The sequence below is a fragment of the Sphaerodactylus townsendi genome, linkage group LG03 (assembly GCF_021028975.2).
Source record: "Sphaerodactylus townsendi isolate TG3544 linkage group LG03, MPM_Stown_v2.3, whole genome shotgun sequence".
NCBI lineage: Eukaryota > Metazoa > Chordata > Lepidosauria > Squamata > Sphaerodactylidae > Sphaerodactylus > Sphaerodactylus townsendi.
Window position 1 is genome coordinate 144,292,337 of NC_059427.1, and position 18,079 is coordinate 144,310,415.

General features: G+C 49.3%; 1 protein-coding gene across 1 annotated transcript in view; it reads left to right on the plus strand.

The window, feature by feature from the left end:
* Positions 1–9,455: 9,455 nt before the first annotated feature.
* TYK2 (tyrosine kinase 2) overlaps positions 9,456–18,079 on the plus strand; it is a 93,298-nt gene continuing 84,674 nt past the window's right edge. The window contains exon 1 of the mRNA XM_048487458.1: positions 9,456–9,588. The gene's annotated coding sequence lies outside the window, so the exon portion shown is untranslated. The remainder of the gene's footprint in view (positions 9,589–18,079) is intronic.

Sequence of the window (18,079 nt, forward strand, 5' to 3'; positions counted from 1 at the left end):
GGGGGGGGTGGGGGGGGGGGGGGGTGGGGGGGGGGGGGGGTGGGGGGGGGGGGGGGTGGGGGGGGGGGGGGGTGGGGGGGGGGGGGGGTGGGGGGGGGGGGGGGTGGGGGGGGGGGGGGGTGGGGGGGGGGGGGGGTGGGGGGGGGGGGGGGTGGGGGGGGGGGGGGGTGGGGGGGGGGGGGGGTGGGGGGGGGGGGGGGTGGGGGGGGGGGGGGGTGGGGGGGGGGGGGGGTGGGGGGGGGGGGGGGTGGGGGGGGGGGGGGGTGGGGGGGGGGGGGGGTGGGGGGGGGGGGGGGTGGGGGGGGGGGGGGGTGGGGGGGGGGGGGGGTGGGGGGGGGGGGGGGTGGGGGGGGGGGGGGGTGGGGGGGGGGGGGGGTGGGGGGGGGGGGGGGTGGGGGGGGGGGGGGGTGGGGGGGGGGGGGGGTGGGGGGGGGGGGGGGTGGGGGGGGGGGGGGGTGGGGGGGGGGGGGGGTGGGGGGGGGGGGGGGTGGGGGGGGGGGGGGGTGGGGGGGGGGGGGGGTGGGGGGGGGGGGGGGTGGGGGGGGGGGGGGGTGGGGGGGGGGGGGGGTGGGGGGGGGGGGGGGTGGGGGGGGGGGGGGGTGGGGGGGGGGGGGGGTGGGGGGGGGGGGGGGTGGGGGGGGGGGGGGGTGGGGGGGGGGGGGGGTGGGGGGGGGGGGGGGTGGGGGGGGGGGGGGGTGGGGGGGGGGGGGGGTGGGGGGGGGGGGGGGTGGGGGGGGGGGGGGGTGGGGGGGGGGGGGGGTGGGGGGGGGGGGGGGTGGGGGGGGGGGGGGGTGGGGGGGGGGGGGGGTGGGGGGGGGGGGGGGTGGGGGGGGGGGGGGGTGGGGGGGGGGGGGGGTGGGGGGGGGGGGGGGTGGGGGGGGGGGGGGGTGGGGGGGGGGGGGGGTGGGGGGGGGGGGGGGTGGGGGGGGGGGGGGGTGGGGGGGGGGGGGGGTGGGGGGGGGGGGGGGTGGGGGGGGGGGGGGGTGGGGGGGGGGGGGGGTGGGGGGGGGGGGGGGTGGGGGGGGGGGGGGGTGGGGGGGGGGGGGGGTGGGGGGGGGGGGGGGTGGGGGGGGGGGGGGGTGGGGGGGGGGGGGGGTGGGGGGGGGGGGGGGTGGGGGGGGGGGGGGGTGGGGGGGGGGGGGGGTGGGGGACTGATTCCAAGTTGATCTGTGCACCTGTCTGTCACTTATCAGCCCCTATTATGCAGAATTGAGTTCAGCCTTTTGGCCCAGCCCTCCACAATATTTTCTGTTTCTTATGCGGCCCCATGGAAAAAATAATTGCCCACCCCTGGCCTAGGAAATGTCCCTTCCTCCTTTTTCACCCAGTTATTGTGGTTCTGCTTCAGCAGTTAGGTTCCTTCCTCCCAAAGCATGTCACAGTCCGCCCAGGTACTGCCAGATTTAAGTCCACAGGAACATTAAGAGTCCAGCTCGACTCCTTTTGTCAAAGAACTTTAACTCTTGAAAGCTCCTACCCTGAAGATCTTGGTCTCTGAGGCGCGACCGGGCTGCAATCTAGCCGTTCTGCACAATGATAATAAATGCTTCTTATCTTATCAAATCAACACAGTTGCCCTCTGAAACGATCTCCCAGGTACTGGTCTCTGTGCCCGGACAAGGAATTCTAGCGAATGTAACACCACAACTGTTTTATCTGAATCCTTGTTTTGAAGTGTTTGAGGTGGGAGAGGTACGGTCAGAATTTTTGGTTCTGTTTGCCTCAGGCAGATCCTTCTCAATGGCAGTCCTTCCGCACTGAACAAAAATAAACGTTCGTCCTAGTTGGCCATTGTGGGTTTTCTGGGCGCTGTGGCTGGCTTAAGGTCTGGTGGTTTAAGGTCCTGACATTTCGCCTGCATCTGGGGCTGGCATCTTCAGAGGCTTCAACGATTCATTCGGTCTCTTAGTAGGAGATCACGTCTTCCTCCCTTCCTCTTCAGCGAGTGTGAATACAGGACTGAAGAAGAGCTGTCTGGCTTGATTTCTTTCATCACCATAAATAAAAACGGGGTCTAATCATCTGGAAGCGGAATGTTTGCACTGGGGGCAACCAAAAGCAATGAAGAAGGGAGGGAGTTTTTGATTGGGCATTAAGGGAAAAGAGCTTTGAAAGACAGTGGAGGAGAAAGCTTTGAGTCCAGTGGCACCTTAAAAGACTGACAAAGAGTTTTGAGAGTCAAACTTTTGTATCTAATGGAGCAGATTTTGCCTCTCGAAAGCTATCATGGGAATTGTTTTGGCCTTCAAGGTGCGGCCGGCCTTCTTCCCTGCATAGACAATGAAACACTTGAAAAGTTCAAAGATTTTATTGCTGATGACAGAAAGCAGAAGACTATTCTGAGCTCATCCTTCAGAACAGTTGATAATATGTACAAACGTCCACCCCCACCCCCCGTGTGAAACAAAACAGACTATTGTTCACTGAAACAGTTCTCCAAAACCTCAAAGTTACAGATAAGGTATCTGCAGGAGGGAAATAGAACAGCAGCAAATAGAACATAGCATATAGTATCAACCCCAGTAATAACCCAACCCCCACGACGCAGCCTGACATATGGACTACAATTCCCATCTATAATTGGCCATGCTGGCAGGGGCTGATGGGAATTGTAGTCATAAGAACATAAGAACAAGCCAGCTGGATCAGACCAGAGTCCATCTAGTCCAGCTCTCTGCTACTCGCAGTGGCCCACCAGGTGCCTTTGGGAGCTCACATGCAGGATGTGAAAGCAATGGCCTTCTGCGGCTGTTGCTCCTGAGCACCTGGTCTGCTAAGGCATTTGCAATCTGAGATCAAGGCAGATCAAGACTGGTAGCCATAGATCGACTTCTCCTCCATAAATCTGTCCAAGCCCCTTTTAAAGCTATCCAGGTTAGTGGCCATCACCACCTCCTGTGCCAGTAGTCCATGAACATCTGGAGCACCATAGGTATACTTTAAAATATGTCTTTTAGCTGCTAATCTTTTGAGTTCCCTCGAACTCTTCATTGCTCTTTAACCTCTGGCCTGATGAAGAATTCTGAGGAACTCAAAAGATTCCAATCTGTTATGAGTCACTGGGCTGGGCCTAATGAAGATACGACATGGATGGGGTGCTTGACTTTTTGAGTCATTCTTACTGCCTTTGTCAGAGATGTGACTGCTGGGGCGGGGGGGGGGGGGCACAAAAACATGGGAGGAGACATTTCTTTCCTGAGCCATTTTTCTTTTTTTCTTTCTGATGGAAAATTTGGACGTTTTAGGCGGGAGTCCTGAAAAAAAACACCTGTGAGATATTTTCTTGTTAGAATGGAGTACTTTTGTAGACACAGATGGCTCTTAAATCCAAGATGCCTTTCCGCACCTGCACGGATACCGCATCTTCACGAGGGGCACATCTGGGCCTTTTGTTGCTTCTCAGCTTTTGCATGCCTTCTGTTATCCTTTTAAATCTGGCTGTCCCCTCGTGGTGGTTCAACTATTTCTCAAACCGGTGTGACCAGGGGTAGGGAACCTGTGGCTCTTCTGGCCTTGCACTGTGGCTTCACGAGCCGAGCTGCCGGCCCCATGCGCTTCTCAGAATGAGCGGAGTAAAAGGTAAAAAAACCCCCTATATATATAGTGTTATCTTTATTTTAAATGTCAAAAATTATTTGCGGCTCCAAGTGTTTTCTTTTCCCGTGGAAAACGGGTCCAAATGGCTCTTTGAGTGTTAAAGGTTCCCTACCCCTGGGTGTGACACATACCCACAGACTGGGTAATGTACCTTATTGTCCCACCTTGCTGGAGGGGAAAAGATCAGAAGGGGGTCAGGCAGAAACTGCATGAAAGCCTGAGGGAAAATTTTTGGAAAGTTTCAATGAGAACTGAACCCTCTCTAAGTTCTCTGATTTCACCTATGCGAAGAGAAGCATTCAGCTGAAGTGAGGTGTATGTTGTAAGGTTTTCTTTCAAGTGTTGGGTATATTTGTAATTTTGAATGTGGAAAACGGGCCGTGCAATCCAGGTGGGGGGAGAACTGCAGCAGCCGTGGATGGCGTGGCAAAAGCGCTGCTGTCCCGCCTCCAAAGGAGTCTTGGGTGGCGCAGAAAGGAAGGAAATTTAAAAATGCTCCTGCCACCCAAATTGCCTCATTTTTGGTGGCATAAACCTGCAGAGAACAATGTTCCCAACTAAGTTAGAACACGGTTGGAAGTTGACTAAAGTTGGCTCCATCCCGGGGAACGCCACTGGCCTGCCCGCCGCCTCATGCCAGCATCCATTCAGATATCAGAGTAGCTCTGCAGCATACCCACATCCGGGTTTGGTCACCGCGGAGCTGTGTGGCACCCGGATACTGGCGTCTTTGGTCTCTCTGTTGACGTGGGTGCCCCTTACACTGGCAGAGGAGGCAAATGCACTGGCGCAGCCCTCTGTCACTCACTATAAAGGCTTTGTGCCCTGTGCAAAGGGATTACTAAACATTATATAGGATTTGCCCATGGGGGCAGCTGCAGTCCTCTGTCTACTCACAATGGGGCATTCCCTCTGGTGGTCTTGAGTCTGTTTTCCCAAACCTCCTGACTCATCCTCTAAATCTCCTAATTGGAGTCTGGGAGCTGACCCTGGAGCTGACAAAGAGCAATAAAACCTTATCTTCAGAGAAAACACATCTTTAGACATAATTGCTTAAGGACTGGAATGCATGGCGACGGCACACTTCCCACCAATGGGCATGCTGGACTCCTGATGTGAGTCCTGAGTGGAGTGCCCATTGGTGGGGAAGTCCTTGACTCACATTCTAAGCAGTCCCCTGTCTGCCTTTAGCTGATCCAGGAGCAAGCTGGGAACCAGTGAGGGTGGCGGGAAGCTGCCCTCCCTGCCAAGACCCCCCCTTTCCCCCGCCAACAACCAAACCAAGCCCTGCCTGGCATCGGTGTTAAGCTGCTAATGCCGCACAGGACCCTGGAAGAAGCCCCCCATCCCCCACCTGCCATCTCCCACCCCCCTGAAGACCAAGTTGGGCCCTGTGGGGCACCCGCAGTAAGTTGTCAGTGCCTCCCAGGGCCCAGTAGAAGCCCCTCCATTCCCACCTCCACCCCAAACAAAAAGCTGGCCCGCCTGCTCTCCGCCCACCTGTCAGACGTGGGCATTTGCAAGGGAACTGTAAGGCTTTCTTCTCTGCAGGTGTTCAGTTGTCACTCTCCCACTGTCTGCAGCCTTGGAGCCAGGAAGAGCAGCCGCTTATCAGGTGTGAACTGTTCCCAGCCTTCTTGTGCTTTGTTCTAGAGCAGGGGTAGGGAACCTTTAGGCCTCGAGGCCATTTGGACGTTTCACCGGAAAGAAAAACATGGAACGCAAATAATTTTTGACATTCAAAATAAAGATAACACTATATATATAGGGGTTTTTTTTTACCTTTTACTCCGCTCATTCTGAGAAGCACATGGATCGCCCGCCCTACTGCCTGCAGGAATTGGGCAAGGATAGAACCAGTGGTCGACCTTGCCGGCCGTCGGAAGCCTGCCGCTCCAGGGGGGGGGCGGGCAGAGGAAAACCCAGCGGTAGCCGACCATGGGCAGTTGGTGCATCCGCTGCTGCCTGCAGGCGAACAGGGGATGGGGCCCGGCTGGCTCGGCTGCGTGGAGCCACAGTGCAGGAGCAGAAAGGCAGCATGTGGCTCTGAGCCGTGGGTTCCCCTACCTATTTCACAGAGGGTAGAGTGAGCCAGCAGCTGGGGGATGCCGGCCGGGAGTGTTTGTATGGCTTCTTCAGAATCGTCTTTGCTGATGCTTACCTTCAGCTGCCAAATAAAGACTATAGACCAAATCTTCAGTTTCTCTTATTTCCAGACCCGGGGTCTGACACCACCCCAACAGCCAAGCTCCCCCGCCCCCCAAGACCAAGGCAAAGACTTATCTGGTGGCAGAGCAGTGGCGTACCCAGGCAAACTGGAGCCCTGGGCAAAACCTGAGTTTGGCGCCCCCACCCCCCTGGGCGGCCACCCTCCCCCACCACGACCAAACAATGATTTTTTTCCACCAGGTCATTTTGAAGTCAACGTCCCCATCACATTATAGAACATGCCCCAACTCACGAATCTGAACACAGGGATGGTTCATGCCACACAGGGGAAATAATTTTTTTTTTGACATTTTCAAAATGCTTTCAAAATGTTTTATTACTGCTGAGAAAAAAAACATTAAGATAAAATAAAAGGACCCCAAAAGGAACTTCCAAATGGCTTTCATTTGTTTTCCCGTATGACACTAACCCTAACCCTGTTGTTACAGCAGGGTAACGGGTTCAAAATATTTAAGCCAAAAAGCTTAAGCCGACAAAGGAGTAAAATCTGTTAAATATTTTATTCACGCCAACAAATCGGCAAACAGCATCAGGGGAGCCACACAAGATGACAGTGTGTTCTTACTTTTATAGGTTACATCAGAATAGCAGTAAAAAGAATACACCCCAAAGTTCATCATCATCAATCAATCATAAAGAAAGGTGGAGATTTTCCCTTTCCCTAAAACATTTGAGTATTCTAAGACCCTTATTGGAAGATGGGAGCATCTGATCCTTTGACGCAAGATGAACTAGGACCTGTTTATCCTATCTCTATTGCCTTTTGTTGTCCTTCTTCCTAGGAAAAGAGCCTAAACATTTTCATGTTTCTCTCTTCTGTCTCCAGAAGAAGGGCAAATTCAAGGCATCTAAGACCTTAAAACAGTTGAATCTGCACATTCTGTATAACTCTGGACAAAGGGCATTCTGCTGAACTATCAAGCTTGCCTAGTGACAGAAAGAGAATAGACTTTCAGGCCTGCATGTTTTCTTTGGTCAGCTGCATTATGGTTGCCAACTCCCCATTACAGAAAGAAAGTAATGGAGGGACAAGAAGAAAACTTTTGCATATAACAAAGTATATCCTTTATATGCCTTCTGCACCTACACTGTGATCCATGGGCAGGGAGGTGTGCTGGGGATGGGGGGAGGCTGGTAGAGCTTGCTCTGCCCTTGGATCCTGCGATTCATTGGCAGGGAGGCATACTGGGGATGAGGGGAAGCTGGCAAAGGGATGTTCCAGCCTCAGAACTTTTTTTTTTAAAGCCAAGAGAGGGATCCTCTCTCAGCTTAAAAAAAAAGCACCAAGGAGGAGGCTGGAGTGCCCCTCTCTCTCTGAGAACCAACCACAAGGCAGCAGCACCAAGGTGGTCAGGGTGGGTTGGACTGAAAACAAGAAGACTGTTGGATCTACTGGTTCAAGGGGCACGGCCTGCACGGCCTCTCCATTCTGTGGAGGCCAATTTACTAGTGGTCCCTGGCCCCTCAATGATGTGGCTGGCCTCCACACGGGCCAGGGCTTTTATGGCTCTGGCCCCGGCCTGGTGGAACACTCTTCCTCCGGCTGTTAGGGCCCTGCGGGACCTCAGTGAGTTCCGCAGGGCCTGTAAGACGGAGTTGTTCCGCCGGGCCTTTGGAGGGACCAGCCGCTGAAATGGTGCCCCTAGTTGGCTCTTTACATCCGGGCCTGTCATCTTGGGACTCGTCCTCCTCCTCCAGGGAGAATTTTTAAAATATGGGGTTGGCCGGACGCCTCTATTACTGTTATTACTGTTGCTATTGCTGTTTTAAAGGTTTTAGTTATTTACCTATATTAATATTTTATACTGTACACCGCCCAGAGCCCTTTGGGGATGGGGCGGTATAAAAGTCCAAACAATCAATCAATCAATCAATCAATAAGAGTCATCGTTCTGCATGCAATTTGTGGGACGTGTTTGTATTGCAAGCTGTTCTGGAGGACTCATGGCAGTACAATATTTTAACGGTACAAATCAGTGTGTAAATATTAAATGTACTTAATCAGAAGAAGATAAACACACTCCGATACTATCACTCAGAATCAGACAAAATTTTGATTTCAATACTAATGTCTTAACACAGTCCACTCTTTTCTTGATGACATTTCTGAACGCTGGTTAACCTTAAAGGCCAAAACATGGGATATAAATACTTTCACGAAAAAGATCAGCGTATGTTAAAGTTAACTGTAGACTTTCCTTCTTTTTATCACTTTCGTAGAGCAGCAGGTCCACAATTATGCTTACTGAACTGATGCAAAATCACCTTCTGAAGGTGTTTTGGAAGTGAGGCCAAGCGCGCTTTCTCACATGCAGAATAATGCATTTTCAAGTCACTTTCAGTGCACTTTGCAATTGGATTTTAGGGTCCCCAGTTTAAACAACATTGAAAGTGATGCTATTTTGGGGTGGATTCTCCTCACCCTGAAACAGCATCACTTTCAATGTTTAAACTGGGGACCTCAGATTCTCCCTTTAAATCCATGCCAGAGTGGATTTAATAATAATAATAATAACCTTTATTAGGCATTGAGAGAATAAAAGTGAGAAAGAAAATAAGCATTGGCAGGAAGGGGGTGGATTTAAAAGGAGAATCTGGGGAAATGTAGGGGGTGCCTGCTGTCAGGGGTGCAATTGTTAAGCTAGCAGCACCAAACTTTCAGGGTATCTTTAGGAGACTATCCTGAATGATACCACCCAGGTTTGGTGACGTTTGGTTTGGGGAGTCCAAAGTTATGGATCTCAAAGGTGTAGCCCCTATCTCCTATGGAAACAATGGGGGATGGGGGCACTCCCTTTGGGTGTCCATAACTTTGGACTCCCTGAACCAAACCTCATCAAACCTGGGTAATATCATCAGGAGAGTCTCCCGAAAAATTCCTGAAATTTTGGTGTGCTAGCCTAAAAACTGCACTCCCTGCAGGCCAAAAGCGGAAAGAACACTAATTTCTTTTAAATGACGAGCCTCCATTTTTGGCGCCCTCCACAAGGGAGCGCCCCTGGGCAAGTGCCCATTTTGCCCAATGGCAGGTATGCCACTGCCTGAAGATAGAAGGAAAAGCGAAGTAATGGTTTTTAGAAACTGGTGGTAAGATGTATAAATACTTTTTGAGCCTCTGCACATGAGAAGTGCAAGCCAGATTATAAACAAGTAGTGCAAATCTCCCCTTGGACGTCATTTCATAGATGCTACCCCTTATGTAATTGAAGTGTTCGAGTTGATGCAACTGTAATGAGAAAATATTTTGTATAATGTTTTTATATGATTTATTGTGAATGTAATATATAGCAGCCTTTTTTGGTGCTCCTTTTGTGCCAATTACATACAGTACAGCTTTTTTTTTTCCCCTTGAGGTTGGCAACCTCCAAGGTGGTTCTGTCGAGAGTCCGATCTCACCTTTTCCCATCCACTGATCCATGAAGTCAAAAAGCATCTTGCCATTCCAGGAGAAACACCGCCCACATCGGGAGGTTGGCAACCACTCTTTGAGAGAAGGCGGAGGGACAGGGCACGTTCCCAGCCTGGCTGCGCGCGCAGCCCTCACGAGAACCAATCCCCTCTTCCGGCCTCCTCGCCACGCCCCTTCTCCCTTCGCCCGATGACGAAGCGCCCCAGCGGGCCAATTGGCGGCGGCGTCTCAGGGAGCCAATGGGAAGCGGCCTCTCGGGCTGAGGGGGCTGGGGTCGCGCTCCCTGAGGCAGACGGCGGGGAGGCCTCGATGCGGAGGGGGCTGCCTCCTGCCCTCCACGCCCAGCCCGCCAGGTAGGCCGCGCACGGGGGCGGGGGGCGCCGCGGGGGCGGGGCTGTTTAGGGGAGGGCGAAAGTGGCCGCGGGGCGGAGGGCAGAAGGGCTGGGGAGGAGGCGAAAGGGTTAAACCCGACCATTGGTTGATTGACAGATTGATTGATTGGCAGGCTGATCGATTTGTGCCGTTCTCCCCCCCCCCCCTCGCCTCTTTTCAGTCCAAGTCAGTAGAAGGACACAAGAGGTCCAATTCCTATTTTAATGTATGTTTTAAAATAGCGTTTAAATATTTTTTTAAAATAGCGTTTAAATATTTTTTTAAAATAATGTTTAAAGATTTATAAAATATTTTATAGGGTTGTTGTGTGGTTTTTTTTTAAGTGGCCCAACCATTTAAATTCAGGAAACCCCCCCCCCCCCCTTCTCCCGGGTCCTTGAAAACGTTTCGGGGAGAGCCCAGCAGAGAAATATTTTAAACAGATAAATAACTAAAATAAAAAGAATCTGGCTCGAAACAAGAAAAACAAACTGCAGTCCCTAAAACAACAGCAGATATTTTTTTTTCTCTTAAAGCAGCAGCGACAACAAGCCAAAAGATCACAATCCACACAAACAGCAGCCGCAGCTGGCAAATTCATACAAGGACGGTTGAAACCTAGAAATGAAGCTTCCATTTTCAGGAGCAGTTTACCAGTCAGACCTTTCGATACTTGGAGTCCCTTTGTGCCCGCTGCTTTCTCTCTCTCAGGAAAGACGGAGGGGAAGGACGTGCCCAAAATCCCTACATATATTTTAAAAATTCAAAAGGCACCCTTACCAAAGATGCTAATGTACTCTTGGAATATATAGAAGTAGAACAAATGTGAATAATTGGAGATGTGTGTGATTATACAAAATAAATTGCGGCATCTAGCTTCAGACCTGTCCAGATCTCCTTGCACGTGAGCAGTACAGTAGAACAAAATCTTGTCACTCACAAGCAGTAAATCTCTTTGCTCACAAGGAGCACATTCAAAGGGCACACTTCCTTTCGTGACCTGGTAGTTTGTAAAGTCTGGCTGCGCACAAGTAATACATCCAAATGGTAACCCGTTCAAATAGTGACAGGATCCAGAAAGATGCTCCTGTTAGGGGTGCTTGAAAAGAGGACTCAAAGAGAATCTCTCTCCGTGATGAGCGTGTCAACACAAAATACTTTTGTACGAAAAGAACACATTTCACATACAAAGTTTAATTACTGTCCCGGGGGACAGCGATGCTGATGCGTTTCTCTGTCAGGCTAATCTACCTCGCAGGGTGGTTGTGAAGAAGAAATGGAGTGCCATCATACTATTGTTTTGGAGGAAGGGATAAAAATGTGCCGAGCAGATGCTATTTTGGATGTCTGGGTCGGCTGGCATAGCACGAGCTCTCACTCTTCGTTGCATTGTTTATTGGAAGGTACCCTCTGATCGATTCTGTTGACTGTCCTTATGCAGTTGTCCAGGAATCCTGATGAGAAAGTTGGACTGTAAATAATGTAAATAAATATAAATGACTTCACTGAGCCAATATTGGGCGATCACAGGTAGTAGGGACCGGCCCAGTTAGCTTAAAGGTCTCTTGGATACTTGTAGTAAAAATTCCAGTGGTGCTCGCTAAGAACCCTGAAGCGCTTCTTTTGCAGTGGGAAAAAGGATTACGTAGGTTGACACTTGGAGCAACAGCGTCAACCTGCTTATCCATCAACAGGGCCATGTCAGGGCTGTTGCTCAGTCTCATTGAAAGGTTATGTGAATCAGGGTTTTATAAAATGCTGAGTGTCGAAATATTTCTGGAAAAAAGTCAGTTAAAGGAGAATAAGGACAGCTAGTGGAGGATTCAGTCATGCTTCATGTTGAGAGCTCTAATCTGGAGAACCAGGTTTGATTCCCTGCTCTGCCACTTGAGCTGTGGAGGCTTGTCTGGGGAACCAGATTACCTTGTGCACTCCAACATACACCAGCTGGGTGACCTTGGGTGAGTCACAGCTCTTCGGAGCACTCTCAGCCCCACCCACCTCACAGGATGTTTGTTGTGGGGAAGGGGAAGGGAAAGGAGTTTGTAAGGCTCTTTGAGTTTCCTACAGGAGAAAAAGGGGGGACATAAATCCAAACTCCTCTTCCTTCTTCCTCTTCTTCAAGCAATTGGGAACTGAATGATGCTCCCTCTAGACTTCTGCAGTCCATCGCAGGATGCTCTGCTGTAAAGCAGGCTTAATTATTTGATTGCTGCAGCCTTCAGTTTACACGTTTTATTGTTCCCCCCTTGCCTGCCCCCTTTTTTATAGTTCCTAAGCTTTTCTGCTCCTTTAGTGTTTATGCTTTCATCCTATTACCTTGATGTTCCCATACCTTATTTATTTATTGGTTTAATGGATGTATTCACTGTCCTTTCCTAAATGGCTCAGGGTGATTTCCATCATCTGGTTCAAAAAGACATAAAATCAGATAAGCTCTTTAAAATGACACTCTAAAATATTATTCTAATTTAGAATAGCTCAACCTAATATATTCCCAAACACTGTCACTTCAATGTATTGTTGAAGGCTTTCACGGCCGGATTCAATTGGTTGTGGTGGGTTTTCCGGGCTGCATGTACACCTCTGAAGATGCCAGCCACAGATGCAGGCGAAACATTAGGAACAAGATCTACCAGACCACGACCGCTACCAAAACCCACCACAACCGTCACTTCAGTTTACACGGGGGTCCCACCTTCTGTTACTGTGTTCCCAATTTCCTTTTACCAGTAGGTTTGCTTTTTAGATATATATTTACTGTTTCCTTTTAGTATCATTATATTTACTTTATGCTAGCCTGTGATTGCAGTAATGATTGATTGATTGATTGATTGATTGATTGATTGAGTGATTGATTGATCATGGTATTGGGTTGCAGTTTGGGGACCTGAAAGACTCAAATTCATTTCTGCCCTCAGCCATAAAGCTCACTGGATGACCTAGGGTCACTCTTTCTCTCCCTACCTTCAGGGCTGTTGTGAAGATAAAAGGGGGGTGTCTGTTGCTTTGAACTCCCCCAAAGGAAGGCAGTGCTAAACCCTGTTTCTGACAGAGTTCAGTTGCATGTCTCTGTGTGGCTTTGGATCATTCCCCTCTGCTGTTTGAATACAGTGGAACCTCGGTTTTCGTTGGTAATCCGTCCAATAAGAATCAATGAAAACCAAAACCGATGAAAACTAACTTTTCCATAGGAATCAATGTAAAACCAATTAATCAGTTCTAGGCACTCCCAAAAACATACAAAAAACACATTTTTGGTAAATAAACATAGTGTTTAATGCTGAAAACAGTAACAAACAATAACCCTAGGACCAGCTTCAGAGCCAGTGGATCAGTGTCGCACCAGAAAGCTGTCCAAAGAGGTCTGTTTCTGATGCCTCTTTAAGATTTGTCTGAAATCGGGCAAGACATTGTCATTAAACAAGTTGCAGACATGGCCTGAAACAGCTTTGTCCGGGTGATTTTTCTCCACAAACCCCTACACCTTACTGCAAATTGATGAAAACCGAGGCAAATAGATGAAAACAGAGACAAATTTTTCACTGAAAAAATCGATGAAAACCGAAACCGATGAAAACCGAAGGCAATGAAAACCGAGATTCCACTGTATTGTTGTTTTGTTTTAAATATTCTCTGCCAGTTTGTTTATAATTATGTGAGACTTTCTACTGGTCAGAGAGGACAAAGGAACAGTGATTATAAGTAATCTTCAGCTTAAAAGCATAAAGATCGCCATTGCATTCCAAATGTATATGGTATCCTCCAGATATGGATAAATTGGCTATGATAGTAACCCTTTCTGGGAGTATGATGAGTTTTTTTTCCTTTGGTAGTACTTTTTGGAACAATTTAGGAGTTTTCTCTTTTGTCTAAATTTGTAAATATCACTCTTCTTCAGACAGTTCTTTATTAGTGTCAGGAATTACTTGTGAGAAGATACTAAATAATAGAAAGATCTGGTTTTTGGTATTTTTAAAAATATGGATATGATTAGGAGGAGGCGACTAGATATATGTATAAAAATAGCACCTAATAGACAGTAAAGGTTTTGTTGTCCTTTTCTTACGCACCAGATCAATGTCATAATTTCTCTGTCTTCTGCTTTCTTGGGAGTAAACCCTGTTGAACTCAGTGGGGCTTATTTCTGGGTAATTCTGCATAGGATTGTACGGCTCGAGTTAGAAACCAGTTGCGGGCGGGTAGGTTCAAGGAAGGAAGTCACGTATGTGGTCAGTTATTCATTTTATCTGAAAAGCTGATTGTAGAAACTTTAGAAACATCAACTTTAAAAAGTGATCTGTTGACAGCTGAGATCCTTAGGGTGGTTATAAAAAGCGTGAATAAGTATGTATTGAAGTCCACGCTGAGAGCCAGTGTGGTATCGTGGTTAAGAGCAGGTGCACTCTAATCTGGAGAACTGGGTTTGATTCCCTGCTCTGCCACTTGAGCTGTGGAGGCTTATCTGGGGAACCAGAAGTGTTTCCACATTCCTGCTGGGGGACCTTGGGCTAGTCACAGTTCTTCAGAGCTCTCAGCCCCACCCACCTCACAGGGTGTTTGTTGTGAGGGGGGAAGGGGAAGGAGTCTCCTTACAGAACAGAAAGGGGGGATACAAATCAAACTCCTCCCCCTCCCCCCTCCCTCCCTCCCTCCCTCCCTCCTCCTCCTCCGCTGCTGCTATATAATGTATTTTTGTCCATCCTGGGTATTAAAATCATGAAGGTGGTAAAATCTTTGGGGAAGATTATTCATCTGTCCTTCTCTTTCCAAAGAATGTTGCTTTTGTAGCTGGAAGGTTCTGATTATACTCCTTTTCAAGAAAGCCTTGGATAAAAGGGGTGTTTGAAATAACCAGTCTGTATCTGATCTCCACATACTGAGTGGGTTGTGCTGGCATTTCTGGATAAAACAACTGCCCCTTCTCTGGCTTCAGGCCAGGATACGGAACGGGAGCTGTGAGCGATCATCAGCCCTTGGATAAGGATGGTGCATTACTGCTAATATTATTAGACCTACCAGTAGCATTTGATATGTTTAGCCATAGTATTTTGGTGGACCGATTATAAAAGGGACCCCCCCCCCCGGGTTTTTGCTCATCTGTCAGGAGTGCTCTGATTACGTGTTCCTGCATTGCAGGGGGTTGCACTTGATGGCCCTTCCTTGGGGTCTCTTCCAACTCTATGATTCTTCTTCGCAGGAAATAAAGAGCTACTTGTAGGCAAGGCCAAATCAACCGCTTGTGGCCTGAAGTGTGGCGCACCCCAAGGGTCCATTTTATCCTCAGTACTCTTTAATCTCTTTGTCAGACCATTGGCTGAGATCCTCAGGAGCTTCGAAGTGACCTGTCACCTGTATGCTGATGTCACCGAGCTTAACATCTCATTATCCAAGTAGGCAAAAGCAGCAGTGAAGCTCTTGCTCAGGTGTCTCTGAGCTGTGGTCAAGAGGCTCAGGGAAAACAAACTGAAGCTTTACGTAGAGTAGACAGAGGGAAGCTGGTAATGATGGGGAAGGCAAATGTTTGACTTGATTTAGCTGCTTTGGATGGGGTTACTTCCACAGCAGATCAAGTGAAGAGCCGGAAAACTGGACACGGCCTCGTTGATGGATAAGCAGGTTGGCACAGCCCGGAAAACCCACCACAACCAGGTTTAAGTTTGTTGCTCGGAGTATCTACTTTCAGCTGCACCTTGCTCATCAGCTGGTTGAGAGCCAGTGTGGTGTAGTGGTTAAGAGCAGGTGCACTCTAATCTAGAGAACCGTGTTTTTAATTTATCTATTCCTGTTATTAATATTCCTGTCTTTCTCACCATGCAGATTACACGGAATGAGTCAATGCAATTGGCAGGATGGGATATTCAGTAAACAAAACTGTAGGATTCAGGTTGTAGAACCAATCCAGAGCCTAAAAACAACAGAAGCAAATCAAAACTATTAGCATGACGCATTAAATGATGCAAAGATTGCATAGTAGGATACAGGAATATCAACCCCAGGAATATCAATCCCAGTAACCTTGTGAATACTTTTGTACGGAGCAAAAAAACTTGAGGGCCTTTACATGTGTAGCTTGAGTATTTCAGTCTTTTAAAATTTGATTTATAAATTACATCCTTGCAATTTGATTCCTGTATTGTTCACCCCTTAAATCCGATTGGGGTGTGGGTGGGATTGAGATGTATGTGCAAACAAACAAATGATTGAAGGTAGCTGTTTAAAAATAATCAGTTGTGGCGAATCTCTTAACATTCTCTGCCCGGTTCAGACTGTTTTTGAAGCCCCGTCGTTTGAACTAAAAACTTCTGTCCGTTAGAAGCTGTGGAAGTCTCCTGTTGGTCTCCGTGGACTCCCGGTACCGATTTGGAATATGCAGCACTCACTGTGCTTACGTGGGATATTAATAAGAAGTATCTGGCAAGCATCGTGGAATCACCAATCCCGACGAGTGGATGCTTTATCTCCTGTTGGAAGCTCTTAGAATTCGATGAGCGCAGCTTTGTGGCACTTTCCTTGATGTGTGTGTGTGTGAGTGTGTTAAGTGCCGTCAAATTGCTTCTGGCTGATCGTGGCCCTGTGACTGATTGTCCTCCCAAATGGCTTATTGCTAACAGCCTTGCCCAGGTCTTGCAAGCTGAAGGCCGTGGCTTCCTTGACTTGAGTCCATCCCTCCCATTCCGGGTCTTCCCCTTTTCCTGTGGCCTTCCACTTTCCCTGGCATGAGTGTTTTTCCAAGGACTCTTCTTGCCTTCTCATCATGTGACCCTAAGCACGGCAGCCACAGTTGAAGTCATCCTAGCTGGAGAATTCAGGCTTGGTGTAGTGGCGCAGTGACTAAGAGCAGGTGCACTCTAATCTGGGGAACCGAGTTTGATTCCCCGCTCTGCCACTCGAGCTGTGGAGGCTCATCTGGTGAACCAGATTAGCCTGTGCACTCCCACACCCGCCAGCTGGGTGACCTTGGGCGAGTCACAGTTCTTTGGAGCTCTCTCAGCCCCACCCACCTCACAGGATGTTTGTTTGGGGGGGGGGGGAAGGAAAAGGAGATTGTAAGCCCCTTTGAGTCTCCTTACAGGAAAGAAGGGGGGGAGGATAAATCCAAACTCCTCCTCCCCCTTCTTCTTCTTCTCTGGATCCAGAACTCGCTTTCCTTGATCAAAAGCTGTAAAAGCAACAGTTTAGGGTAGTTCAGCCATAATTGATAAAAAAGCAAACTACACATCATTTATAAACTGAGGTGGCAAATAAGTATAATGCATTCCATTTCAGGTACTATTTGTTTTGGTTCTTCTGAATTTCGTGCTGCCAACAAAAAAACAGGTTTCCCATTCTGAGCATTTTAAGATTCTTGTCATTCAAACCATATGCCTGTTTTCATCCTGGTTTTTCCCCCTCAATGATGAATTTGCTCAAAAGCAGCAACACATATTTCCAATGGTCTTAGGAACCGAGACACAAATAATTATATGGTTGGGGGTCACCACAACATGAGGAACTGTATTAAAGGGTTGCGGCATTAGGAAGGTTGAGAACCGCTGTACTTAAAAGCTTCCAGGTCCAAGATTATGAAGGGCGGCAAGCTGGCATAAGAACTTGATCCAGAGATCTGTCTCCCAAGACTTGATATTTGAAGGAAGGCCACTAAAGACCAGAGAAAGGGGTCTTCTTGGTTGGGGCTGTTGCCTGTTAGAAATACACTACCCTTGGAGGTGTTCTCAGTGTGTTCATTTTCAGTCTTCAGCGTAGTGATGACACCTCACCCCAAACCCCAAGATGACCTATCTAAGAAGAAGAAGAAGAAGAGTTTGGATTTATATCCCCCCTTTCTCTCCTGTAAGGAGACTCAAAGGGGCTGACAATCTCCTTGCCCTTCCCCCCTCACAACAAACACCCTGTGAGGTGGGTGGGGCTGAGAGATCTCCGAGAAGCTGTGACTAGCCCAAGGTCACCCAGCTGGCGTGTGTGGGAGTGTACAGGCTAATCTGAATTCCCCAGATAAGCCTCCACAGCTCAAGCGGCAGAGCTGGGAATCAAACCCGGTTCCTCCAGATCAGAGTGCACCTGCTCTTGGCCACTGCAGAGTTCACCTGCTCTTCGCCACTGCTGCTCCTAACCATTTCATTCAGTTCAATAGCATGGTGAGCAATATAGAGGTGAAACCTTTCAACGCAATTTGCTAGAACTTAGGGGAAGGAGACAGTGAGGAAACTAAAATTGTCGAGGGCTTTCACGGCCGGAATCACTAGGGTGTTGTGGGTTTTCCGGGTTGTATGACTGTGTTCCAGTAGCATTTTCTCCTGACGTTTCGCCTGCATCTGTGGCTGGCATCTTCAGAGGACACACCAGCTGAGTGACCTTGGGTGAGTCACAGTTCTTCGGAGCTCTCTCAGCCCCACCCACCTCACAGGGTGTTTGTGGTGAGGGGGTGGGGGGGGGGGAGGGAAAGGAGATTATAAGCCGCTATGAGTCTCC